The sequence below is a fragment of the Cetorhinus maximus genome, chromosome 3 (genome assembly GCF_964194155.1).
Source record: "Cetorhinus maximus chromosome 3, sCetMax3.hap1.1, whole genome shotgun sequence".
Lineage (NCBI taxonomy): Eukaryota > Metazoa > Chordata > Chondrichthyes > Lamniformes > Cetorhinidae > Cetorhinus > Cetorhinus maximus.
This window is the reverse complement of record NC_135881.1, coordinates 123,688,663-123,699,295: the sequence shown is the minus strand read 5'-3', so window position 1 is coordinate 123,699,295 and position 10,633 is coordinate 123,688,663.

Sequence of the window (10,633 nt, the reverse complement as noted above, 5' to 3'; positions counted from 1 at the left end):
CAGCAGCTAGTCTTCCTCTGCATGGCCTATATTCATGTAATGCTGTATTCGAAGGTATAGTGCATCCATGTCTGAGAACTGTTTTGTGCAAAATCCTTGAAGTCAGCAAAAACTCATTCAACACCAGCCATAATGCTTCCTGTAAATTTCTCCAACTTTAACAACTATTAAAAGCATCAAATCCTAGCAGAATCAAAGCAATAGCCTGAAGAAATCATCTAGTAATTAACCTGCAAGTAGTTATTGATTTCTTTAAATATCGCTGCTGGGGGTCCTTGCTGCTGCTGAGTACGTGTTCAGCTGTGTGAGCTAAAGAGAGGAGGTAAGCTGGAATGTTGACATCCAAAATGTCACCACTGGTTCCAAATCAGTATTGCACTCTGGCTGATGTCATGATCTGCCTGCTTTATATAATTCTGGCAGATGTTCATTTCTCATGTGCTAACATATGCACCAATATGGTGTTAACAGAATCACAGTGCAAAAGAGGCCCTTCGGCCCATCGAGTCTGCACCGACACGTGAGAAACACCTGACCTACCTAATTCCATTTACCAGCGCTTGGCCCATAGCCTTGGTGTCTGGTAGGATTTGCCACACAAATGTGTGCATAATCCATAGACACTGTTTTGGCCCTCTAAGGGCACTTGGAATGCCCAAGCAACAGGTATTCCTGGGCCCAATTTTGTGCTGAACTTTTGATTTTTAAACAAAGCTCTTTTGGATGTTTCTTATGTGGCCTTCACTGTCTAAATAGTCATAAAGAACATTCCTAATAATTTCCTCAAGCCATAGGTGAGTTTGGATTATTGTTACAAAAGTGAAATGCTGTCCATACTGGAAATCAAAAAATGCTGGACATACTCAGCTGGTGAGGCAGCATCTGTGGGGAGAGAAACAGAGTTAACATTGATGAAACATCAGATGGAAAGTCACAACCTGAAATGTTAACTGTTTCTCTCCCCACAGATGCTGCCTCACCTGCTGAGTATTTCTAACATTTTCTGTTTCTTTTTCTCATCTATTTTAATATTAAGAACTTTTTTGTTAACAGCACCACTTAATTCCATTAGTTGAACACCATCTTTGAGTGGTGTGATGGAAAGTGCCCATTTCATATTTCTGCCATATCCTGAGAATCCTTGAGCAGCTTTCAATGACTCTTCACATAATTGAAAAGCTTGCCCCAATTATTAGCATAGTTGTCCAATTTCCTATTTTCCATTAACCTTTCAGCTAATATAGCTGGCATATTTCTAAAAAACAAAAATTTCTGGTACATGTCTTTGCTTTGTTGTGTATTATGCACTTTTAATACATAATTTAAAAATGTTTTTAAATCTTATTTGTCTTTGTGCATGACCTATCAGCTACATTGACATTTGCTGACCACACACCCATCTTCTGAATTTGGGGATGTACGGTGAACCCCTTTCCTGGGCAGATTATTGGTATCTTTCACAATTTACTGAACACGATAAATAGTTTACTTAAGGTTCATTTCAGCATGATAAATTTAAGTCATAAGCTAGCCTCATAACTGGGCTAAAACACTAACATGGTTGAAAGCTAATTTGAAGCTTTTGCATTTAAATATTTGAGTCTAATTAGAGTGTGAATTGTCAACCTTACACTGTTGTAAGTCTGGTGATTTAAACGTGTTATTATTGGTAAGGTTGTTGAGTGATGTATTTGGTACATGCATTGTTTTACATACAGAAAGGCTATAAGTGGCTATATTTGATCTTGTATACTATAGGTGGACTGAACAATTTGCAATGAAATGGTTGGATAAGAATGAGAAAGTTTCATTGGAATTCCTCCATGGAGTTCTTGAGAGAGATAAAACTGATGGGGCATGTACCCAGAAGTTATCCATTTTGGAAGACTGTGCAGTTAACGAGTAAGTGTGTTCAATTTGACCTTTCCCTTTAGAGTTACATGGAACAGTTCTAAATGGGCACATGTTTAAGTCAATTATTGGTTAAATTGTGTTGGTAGGGGAAGTTCATAAATGCTTTATAAATTTCCGGCTACAATCTGAGGAAACCAAGACGACGACTACCTTTCCCTCTCTTTTTATGTGTAATTGATCCTTTGAAGCACAATGTCTAAAGTGTGACAACAACAGCTTGTATTTAAGAAGCACCTGTAATGTAATAAAACAACCCAGGCACTTCTCAGGAGCATAAAGCAAGATTTGACACTGAGCTACAGAAGGATATATCAAGAAGATGACTAAAAGTTTCATCAGTGTGGGTTTTAAGGAGGATCTTAAAGGAGGAAAGTGAGGTAGAGTGGTTGAAAGGTATAGGGAGCGAATTCCAGAGCATGGGGCCAAGACAGCTGAAGACATAGCCACCAATGTAAGTCAGCAAGCACAAATGTGATGGGGAAAACAGGACTTGGTGTGAGTAAGGACAGGGGCAGCAGAGCTTTGGATGACCTCAAATTTATGAAGGGTAGAATGTGGGAGGCCAGCCATGGGTGCATTAGATTGATTAAGTCCAGAGGTAACAAAGACATGAATGAGGGTTTCACCATCTGATAGCTTGGGGTGGTGGGGAAGAAAAGGGAGTGGGGTGGGCGGTGAGGTGGTGAAGTCAGGCAATGCTAGAGGTGGAAATATATAGTCTTAGAGATGGCGTGGATATGTGGTCAGAGGCTCATCTCAAGGTCATGTATGACACCAAGGTTGCGAATAGTCTAGTTCAGTCTCAGATATCTGCCAAGGAGAGGGACAGAATCGTTCACTAGGAAACAGAAGACTGAGAACAGTGACTTCGGTCTTCTCTATATTTTATTAGAGAACATTTCTGCTCATCTAGTGCTGGGTGATGGACAAGGTGCCTGAAAACTTAATGACAGGGGAGGAGTTGAGAGGTGATGAGGTAGAGCTGAATGTTGTCAGTGTTTATGTGCAAACTAATGCTGTGCTTTCAGATGATGTCACTGAGGGAAGCATGTAGATGAGAATTAGGAGGGGATCAAACTTAGATCCTTGGAAGGACAGAGATAATGGTGCAGAAGTAGGAAGAGAAGTCATTGCAGTTGATACTCTGGCTACCATTAGATAGATAAAAATGGAATCAGATGAGCATAGACCCGCCCAGCTGGATGACTGGTGTTGGAGGAGAATAGCGTGTTTAACCATGTCAAAGGCTGCAGACAGGTCAAGAAGGACAAGGAAGGATTGCTTATTAGTCATATGGATGTAATTTGTGACTTTGAAAGGAGCATTTCAATTCTGTGGCATGAGCAGAAACCTGATTGGATTTAAACATGGAATTCTCAGAAAGATTGCATGGGTTTGGGAGATGACATCATGTTCATGGAATTAGGAGTGGAAAGGAAGGTTGAAGATGGGATAGTAATTTGCAAGAACAGTTGAGTCAAGGTTTGTGATGATGGTAGTTCTGAAGGAAAGAAGGACAAGAGGAAAAAGAACCATTAATCATATAAAAAAAAACTTGCATTATCAATTAACAAGGAAATCAGGAAGCAAATTGGGTGGTCAACAGTTTTATGGCAATAGGTCAGGGGAGCAGGAAATGGATCTCATGAGCAAGATGTGCTATGAGGGCATGAAGGGAAATAGGAGAGAAATTAGAGAAAGGTGAGGTTCAGGGCTAGTGCAGGTGGGGAGCTTTAGACCAGGTTTAGTTTGGTGAGCTAGAGGTTAGGATTAGCACTAGAGGCACTGATCGATGGTCTCAATGTGACAGGTACACATTATTTGTAAGGTAGATGTAAATAACAAGATGTTGGGTAGTAAATTGGTTGTTAAAATCCTTGCACTCTGATTTGTCCTCTTTTTGCTTAAGAATACATAGCCTGGACCGAGGATATATATCCACCAGTTTGAAATACAGACTGTGCATACTGGCAGGATACTTCAGAGGAATTAGATCTTTTCTTTTGCTGTGAATACAAAGGTGACTCATCTGGGTACCATGTGTTTTTCCAGCTCAGGCTTTGAAAGTTCCTCCACCCTTGCTCTATGAAAATTCCCATTAATTAATTTCTATCAATGTTACAGGTTTCCACTTATATAAACATTGTCTCTCTACACCTAAGGTTATATTATTTCCTTATCATTAGTTTTCCTAATGAGAGTATATTTTGTTAATCAATCTACTTTAATGTTTTTTGAAACTCTAATGTAGAACTCATGTCTTTCCACAGGAGCTAACTATTGCTCCTCATGCCCCAGTTTCTGTTCATGTCAATACATGGTCAGCATTGGTGTAAAAATATAAAAGTTCTAAAACTATTAGGTATAAAAGTTGATTTCAACCTCCTTATTTCTTAACGCCTCGGCACCTTCATTATGACAAGAACAAATGCAACAATCATTTTTCATTTAATGTTTTCCCTCTCACCTCTCAATTTCTGGCTTAAACATTGCAATTTAAGTAAATAAAATCTGATCCAATTGCTTAGTCCTATGCCTGGTTAGATGCAGTCCATCTATTCCAAACTGTTACATCTTTCCTGAAACTTATTTCAATATTTATTGCATTTGATTCATTCTTTTTACATCTTTCCAATTAGCCATCAAGTCTGTCAACTTATTGATTACAGAGTATACTATATATCATGGAAGTGTGCCTCATTCCATTTGCAGTATATTTGTACCATATAATTATATTATATGGTCATTCTGTCATTTAGGTGTCAGTGCATCTTGCAGCTTGTCAGAGTACAAAAATGTTGCCAAACTGAAGAACAAGGTTAAATTTTACATACTTTTGGGTTTGGACTTAAGCTTTCAATTTTTAAAAACTATTGATTTTGCAACACTGGATCAAAATGTATCCATGGTTATAAAGGTAGTGTACTAAACATCAGAATACTTAGCAATCTATAAACAAATGTCATGTGATTTGCAAATCACTAGTAATAATATGCCCCTGCCTTGCCAGCGACACTCTCATTCCATGAAAGAATAGAAAAACACTTTTAAATGAATTCATGATCCAAATTACTGTATTTCTTGGTCCACTTTTGCCAATCTTCTCTTGGTCCCTCATCCTATTCTGAAAACATCAATCCCTCCCTCGGGTACCATACTCTGAGTGCTGGTAGGTTATTCAACATGGTGGACATCACAGCTAAATCCACTTATGCTTTCGTTATCAGGATCAAAAATACTGACATTTTCCCTTTCCTAAGCTGTAGCATTGATGTCAATTGTAGAATTTATATTGCAAGATCAGCTGAAATCAGCTAAATTAGTACAAACTAGAAATCAAAGGCAAGTCCCTTCTGACCTACAATCAGCAGAACCATCAGGACACTATTTTGCGATAAATCTTAGGATTCCTCCTCTCGGTGCTACTCATTAGAATTCAGCCATCAAGCTCTGGATCAGAAGGAAATGAACAGTTTTAAGGAAAAATAGATAATCATCCTAAGAAATTGGCCACCTCACCACCTGGCTTTCAGAGACTCAGCTTAAATTAATCTGTGGAGGTATAAAATGACCATAGGTATAACTTCCAAGAAAACAAGAAAAAAAACATTGATGTAGAAATTGGTTTTGGCCCATTCACGACAGTATGTACCCTAACAGAGGCCAGAGGCTGACCTGTAACTGGGCCTCAGGCACCACATGCAAGTTGAAGCCAATGAATGCCAGCCAAGTCATGAGGGACTTGTAGCAGCAATGGGGAAGCAATCACAAAGACTGTGAAATCAGGCAAGCATTCTTGTTTCCCCTGATTCGACAGTAATGTTTTTCCTTTAAAAATTCTTCTTAAAACTTACATTTTGGTGGGGGGTCACAGTGACCGCTTAGGAATCTCAAGTGGAGCAGGCCTGGCACCTGCTCCACTCATTGCAAACTAATTTCCCAGAAGGGTCCCAAAACAGGTGTGGGCCACCCCAATGCCAAATTTGCTATTGCTCATGTCATTTATACCCCCCAAAACTGATGCAATGCATCCCACTTTCTACCCATTATCTTTGGGGAGCAGTGGAAAATTTCAAAACTAATCTATTCAAATTTGAGTAGTTATTTTCCAGATGGCATTTCTGTGGTGCGAGCAATGCTGGAAACATCATGTTCCATTAGATTTTTGATAATTTTCTTACACTTATCCTTATAACCTTCAGTCTGAGAGATTTTGAATGAATTAATCATATAAAATTAATTGATTTGGATGGTGTTTTATTTCACACATCAACTTGTATAAGAAATATATTCTCCTAATCTCTAGTTTTGGTTGTAGTTTATTAATTTCATACCTAAGCTCTAGTTATGGAATCAGTGTTAAAATAAACAATTTGCTTACAGTGAATTTGCTATCATGTTGCCATCTCAATTTTTTCTCCTGCACTAACAAGTTCAATTACTTCTTTCATAAAAAATCCAGGTACTAGAATAACCCGCGTGACTGTTTCATGAATCTTTTCCAATGCATCGTCATTTTGAATGTAGGGTGCCCAAAATTGCATGCAATATTCCAAATGTGATTTTAATAATGTTATCAATCATGCACAATTGGAATAAACCATTTAATTTACAACTCTTCCATGCACAGTTATAATTTATTAGCCCAATTGACAGTCATAAATGTAGTGAAATTTTGATGCATGGATGATAATCACCTGCTTTCCTTTTCTCACTTTGATATTGGATGCCAATGCATTGTGTATGCATTTCATGTTTCTGTTCTACCGCATGTTGTGGGTTCAAGCCTCCACCACCACACTCCTACCTCAGACTTCAGTTCATAATTTAAGATGATTCCTTAATTCAGTCCTAGAGAGCTGCATTGCTAGAAGTGCCATTTATCATAGAATTCATGAATTCAAAACATAATTGTTAATTCTCTACAAGAAAATGGTGCAGGTTAGTGTACAGATAATTATTTTTTCCACTTGCATTAAACCCACACCTCAGCTGCCTCTCCCAGTAGTAAAGATCCCATAACACTATTATGGACAGCCACTGGGTCCCTCCACTAACCGCGACCATCAAATCTAGAAAAACCCATTATACATTCAAGTGATATCTGTGCGATCTTGCCACGTGCAAAGCATTTTCAAGTTTGGCTAAAAACAACAATGGCTTCAACACTTAGGAATAGTATTGATAGATGGATGAAGGGGGATAAAATTATGTTTTAAAATTATGAGTGGGTTCATGGAATTAAGACTACTGTTCTTATAAAGGATAAACACCCACATGGACTGGTTGGGCTGAAAGACCTGTTTTCCTATGTAAATTCCTAAGTAATTCACTGCATTAGATTAATGAATTATATTTAAAACTATTTGAAAAATTTTCTTTTGATCCTTCTGCACCAAGATTTAATTGTTGTTCTTCCATGTTCGTAACAATGTTACTGATACAAAAACCAAGGCAGCTGGTAGATAAGTTTGCAACAGACACTCACATGCACACATAACCTCTAAAGAAACGGATGTTATTGCTACACCTTAATGCTTAACAATAATTTCTAGTCAATTCTGATAACAGTAATTAACATAATTAAAATCTTAATTATGAATGAACGTTTGTCAAAAATCTTAAGTCAAAGCTAAGAGAAATGATCTTACAGCCATTGTTGTAAATTACTTGAGCTGCCACAAACCCATAAAAATTATTTCGTTTCAGAATATATCTAAATTTCAAATTTTTGACTTAGTCAACTGTGAATAAATTAAGACCCACATGCTATTTTTAATATTTTAATTTTTTCTATTTTCATATGGCGATGAGGTTAACTTTTAGAATCATTTTCTTTACAATGAAACCAGAGCTTTCTGTTAACTTTATAATCTTTAAGGTTTTTGAATAATTTACTAAACCTGTCAACTCAACTTTGTACAATGAAGTGAATTTTCTCATTTTTTTTTAAGTATTTAAATACTGATCTGTTTGTCCTAAACATGCACAAGTGTAAAACCATCACACTTTAAACACATTGCTGGGCAACTTTTCTTTTACATAATCAGACATTTCAGAATGCTTTAGGAAACCATATCATAAATAATAATTTGAACAATAAAACTCATATTTGAACTAAGATTGTAAGCCACAATTCAACCATTATTTCAGCAGGTGTTAGCTATTTATTTGAATTGGAGGGAAATATTTTACGATTTGGAATGCACTGCCTGAAAGAATGGTGGAAGCAGATTCAATAGTAAATTTCAAAAGGAAATTTGTTATGGAACAGGGGATTGGAACTAATTAGATAGCTTTTTCAAACAGCTAGCACAGGCATGAAGGGCTGAATGGCCTCCTGTATGATTCCCTTTAATCATTATAAATACAAATCATTAATTAAAATTGTGAAAATTATTCAGGAAATTTGAAAAACTAGACCATTCTTAATCTTAAGCAAATAATACAGAAGTTAGGGGACATGGCACTTCATTTCTGTTCAGGCATTATTTCCTTAACAATAGCCACTGTTTTTTTTAATTAAAAAATGGGAAACTTCACCATCAAGCTCTGTCTTGTTTTGAAGAAGTAAGTGATTTGTCATATGTCTGTACTTTCAGACATTCTCTTCAAACTAGTAATCTATTATGAGAAGAATTGATTTTTTCTATATTTATTATTGATGTAGCAACACCCAGCAGGATGTAGGGTGGGGGCAGGGGGAGGGGTGGCAGATTTGATCTTTGCTCTCTGAAGTTACGTTGCTTTGAAAAGGTACTGGGCAGAACCAAATACTTCCCCACAGAGGAGTTGAGGAATATCAAAAAGAAAGTTTAGTACTTTTGGCCATCTCCTGACAGCTGCCTTCAGAAGTGTTTGATGAAACTCTAGAATCCTGTCACACACACTATTTCAGATGCAGATGCAAAGAGGGTCCAGTTAAAGGTATGGCAACCGCTGCAAACAATGAAGAAATATACAGTGGAAACCGACCATCATATAACATCTTGGATCTTAATAACCAAATTATTCATCAAAACTTCAAATAAAACAAATATAATTCATGACAGTCAATAGAAAGACCCATTTGTATTGCTCAAACATTTACTAATTTTAAAAACAATGAAAACTTTAATAATTAGCATCAACTATAGGAGCTATTGGAAGGCACTATAGATACATGATTAATTTGCTTTCTGCCCTTTCTAAACTGAACATGACCATTTTTCGATAAAAGCAAAAAACTGTGAACACTGAAAATCTGAAACAAAAACAGGAAATGCTGGAAAGATTCAACAGGTCTGGCAGCATCTGTGGAGAGAGAAACAGTTAACATTTAGGTCAAATATGACTCTTCGGAACTTGTAAGTTCTGAAGAAGACTCATATTCGACTCGAGCTGTTAACTCTGTTTTTCTCTCCACAAGTCTTCTTCAGAACTTTCAAGTTCCGAAGAGTCATATTTGACTCAATGTTAATTCTGTTTCTCTCTCCACAGATGCTGCCAGACCTACTGAGTATTTCCAGCACTTTCTGCTTTTACTTTGACCATTCTGGTCTTTGTCAATTTTCTTCAAGTTTCATCTTTCTCTCCTTCCTTTCACTTCAGTCAGGTTTCCTTTATTCTGTCCTGCCTATTCTAAACTAATTTTTGACCATTATTTCCTCTCTTTGTACACACTTTGTAATAGACAGATCCCAATTTATTCTCTCTGCTGCCTACCTTGTGCCTTTTTGATTTCCCAGGAAAGCCCTTTTCCATCTTCAGACTTACCTATGCATGGTTATTGATACCACTACTGCAGCATTACAACATTTGCTACCATCACAGTGCTATTTCATGTCAAGCAAATATTAAGCATTTTTTATTTGAACAATGATAAAACCATCCAAATTAATATTTTGTTTTGCACTAAGGCATTTTAAGAAAAAATGTCTTCTTTTTAGTTGTGTTGAGATAATTAACATAATGATGCCAGTGATTGCATCTAGTGGTTATTTTCATTTTTACAAACATAAATGACTGAGAAATGAAAACAGTAAAAGCCAATAGAGAGCCAACAAAAAACTAACAGTAAAAAGTGATTAAGTTAAAACAAGAAAATGAAAAGTATAAATAAACAGAAATTAACAAAAGCAAAAATGTAAGGAAGAAAAAAGCCCAAACAGAAATAAAAAAAAAATACCAAGAAAGGAAGCATTAAAAGATGGAAAACATAGGGAAAGATGCAAAAAGGAATACATACATAAACACTTAGAAATAAATTAATGGAATAAAAATGCCATTAAAAATTGACAATTTATAATTAAAGACACCTATTAAATGGTAGTTTGAAAGGCACACACTGACTAAAGAAAACACGTTTTAGATTTATTTCAAAAGTTGATTTAAAAATTTAATAAATTTTCTTTTACCACATCAATTAAAACAAGATGTTTTTCCCCACCACAATTGAGACACACACAATGTATACAGAATTATTTTCCTATGATTTTGTTTTTGCTGGTGAGTTAACAGGCTATTCATAACCTTGTAATGTCCACTGAGGTACTAAACAACAAGTAGGATTTGTTCAATCTGAGGGAATATCAATGTGGAACATTTTACAATTACTTCATTAATTTAACAAAAAGATTGAAAATTTTAATGAATGTGATAATTGCAGACAATTTTACCACAAAGAGTAAGATTTCAGTAGGATTTGTTTTGTTCTTTGAATTTTAGAATTCTTGATATA